This window comes from Oryctolagus cuniculus, chromosome 16, assembly GCF_051225735.1.
Source record: "Oryctolagus cuniculus isolate XC-2025 breed Fujian yellow rabbit chromosome 16, ASM5122573v1, whole genome shotgun sequence".
NCBI classification, from domain to species: Eukaryota; Metazoa; Chordata; class Mammalia; order Lagomorpha; family Leporidae; genus Oryctolagus; species Oryctolagus cuniculus.
In genome coordinates this window covers 42920277-42922981 of record NC_142882.1, presented here as the reverse complement: position 1 = coordinate 42922981, position 2705 = coordinate 42920277, and the positions used below count along the sequence as shown (strand labels likewise).

The 2705-nt window shown below is 39.6% G+C and overlaps 1 pseudogene; it reads left to right on the top strand.

The window, feature by feature from the left end:
- Positions 1 to 1999: 1999 nt before the first annotated feature.
- On the top strand, positions 2000 to 2705 carry LOC100354073 (double homeobox protein A-like; annotated as a pseudogene).

The following is a 2705-nucleotide window of genomic DNA, read 5'->3' as shown; positions in this document are numbered from 1 at the left end:
TTATGTTTCACTATGTAAATGCATGTTTAGTGTGTACTTAATAAAAAATAAACTTTCAGTTCAGATGAGAAGTCTCAGTAGGAGAGAAATCATCAGTATCATCCTAACAGCTAAATATGCTGGAGAATATCTTGAAATAGACATCACATTTGTCAAAATTTTAGTCTTGAATGTACCTAAAAGTACTATGTACCAAACAATGAAAATGGTAGCCGTTTGTTCACTAAAAACTCAGATGAGTAAATAGTGAATAGCTCACCTGAGCTCTTAGTAAATAAATTGATGATGTTGAGTTTATCATTTTGCTAAAATCTTGAGAATACAAATTCCTGAGACCCTGCAAAACTTATCTTTCCAACCTCTTGAATTGCTGACCCTATAAACAATTGTTCCTTTCCAACATACTCTCACCATGACTTGTCATGTTGAGTTGTATCATGTGATAAAACTGGCTTAGAAAGGTGCACCATTTTACAGATCTCTTCCAAAGCTTATAAAAAAGCATCTCATATTAAAGATACAGATGGGCGTATCTTAAAGATTCCTCCCTGCATTATTTCACCAAAGACAAGAAATCCATAAGCATAATTACGCCAGCATCTCATTTACCAGTTGAGGCATTGTGTTAGTATATCTCTACTAGACATTTAAAAACGTTACTGAGAAAACTGTCTGCCTAAACTATTTTTCCTGGAAAACACAAGCTTTTACTAAGAAACATATGGAAAACTATGTGTTTAGAAGAAGGTGTCTTCAGCTTCATTCACAATAGATATATGCTGTCAACAGGGATTCGCTTCCATTCATCTTCGAAAGCAACTTAAGTCCATCTCCTCCATACAGAGTTCCACAGGAAGGTCCTGAGAAAGTGTGCATCTTGCCCTCACTGAAGGGTTAGACACTATTACAACTTCTATGCCTAATTTTCCAATGTGTCTTGCTAAGCAACTTTATCCTTGGTTAGATTTCTTTGCTTGTTAGTGAAGCTAACGTCCAGAAAAGATTGTACACTCTGACAATTTCAAGTTCTTACTCTTTGGAGGTGTATTTCCAATAGATTTGTCATGATGGGTTTCACATTTCTAGAGACTGTTATCAGCAATGATGTTTAAAGAAACAGGTATAGGAGTTTTGATAACTCTTTTCAGAAATTTCAAAAGCTTAAACTGAAATAATTTTGAACTTTTAAAGATACACTGTAGAATAAACCAATTAAGTAGTCTTTTAATGTTTTAAAAGGCAAAAATTATAGGATGGGACAGGTTAAAATACTTAGATACCTATGTCTCATATCAGAGTACCCGACTTCTATACACGAAACCAGCTCCCTGCCAACACAAACCCCAATCCCTGCCAAGGCAGCAGTGGTGGCCCAACCAATTGGGTTCCTACCACACACTTGCGAGACCTGGGTTGTGTTCTTGGCTTTGTCCTAGCACAGTCCTGGCAGTTATGGGCATTTGGAGGGCTTACCAGTAGGTGGAATCTTTCTCTTTGTATCTCTATCTTCTTCTCTCTGTGTGTATTAATCTCTCTCTCTCTCTCTCTCTCTCTCTCTCTCTCTCTCAAACACACACACACACACACACAAACACAAACACACATGCACAAATAAATAAGAAAAAATACAAGATAAGGGGAAGGAGCAGAGCATGCTTTTCACCACTTGACTGTTTCCCGGGTGTTGGCCTCTCCAGACCTCTAGTCATGGTAACTCTGATGTCTTCCAATATAATGGTTTTGTTTTCTTTTTTCTTTTTTTCAGCTTTGTTGATTGTTTTTGAAAGACAGTTGATCTCATGTTAGCCAGTTCCCCATAAAGAAAAGCATACCTTTTTTTTTTTTTTGAAATTTAACAAGTTAATCACATGATGATTTCAATATTTCAAGGTGGTAGGAGCTTATGCCACTATCACTATGTAAGTAGTCAGTCATTGACTTTTCTCAGCTTGTGGACCTGGGACCACCAGAGCAGGGAGAAAAAGAAATCGGCAGAGGTGGTCAATTGCCAGCGCACACAGACAGTACCTGTGGCAGAGGGCAGGAACGTGGTGACGGGGTGAGTTTATATCGCGGAAGCCAGACAGGTGCTTAGATCCTGGGATTGCCTTCCTTCACCTGCTGGGCTCCAGCAGCAGTGTCTGCAATTATCTTCCAACATGGCCGAAGACAATTGTTCAAACCAGAAGCTATCAAAGAATAATCGCCACAGTCGTACAAGAGTCACAGAGCAACTAAAAATCCTCATCAATGCCTTCAACCAAAAGCCATGCCCTGGTTACGCTACCAAACAGAAGCTTGCTTTGGACTTCAACATCAAAGAGTCAAGAATCCAACTTTGGTTCCAGAATCGAAGAGCACTGTGTCCATTCCAGAAAAGACCAGAGCTTAAGGAAGCTTCAGACTCAAGCCAAGGCCATGGAGAAGACTGTCCTCAAGAGCAAGTTCAAAGTCTCTCTACTGTACAAAGAGAACCCAGACGGTGTCGTACCAACTACAGCCCCTCTCAACTGCACACCCTCATCAAGGCATTTACGGAAAACCCTTACCCGGGAATTGATTCCAGAGAACAACTTGCCAAAGAAACTTGAGTTTCTGAGTCAAGAATCCAAATTTTGTTTCAAAACAGGCGAAGCAGATTCAATAGGCAAAGAAAAAGAAAGTCTAATGAGCCCTTAGAGGAAGACCAGGGAGAAGAGCACTGA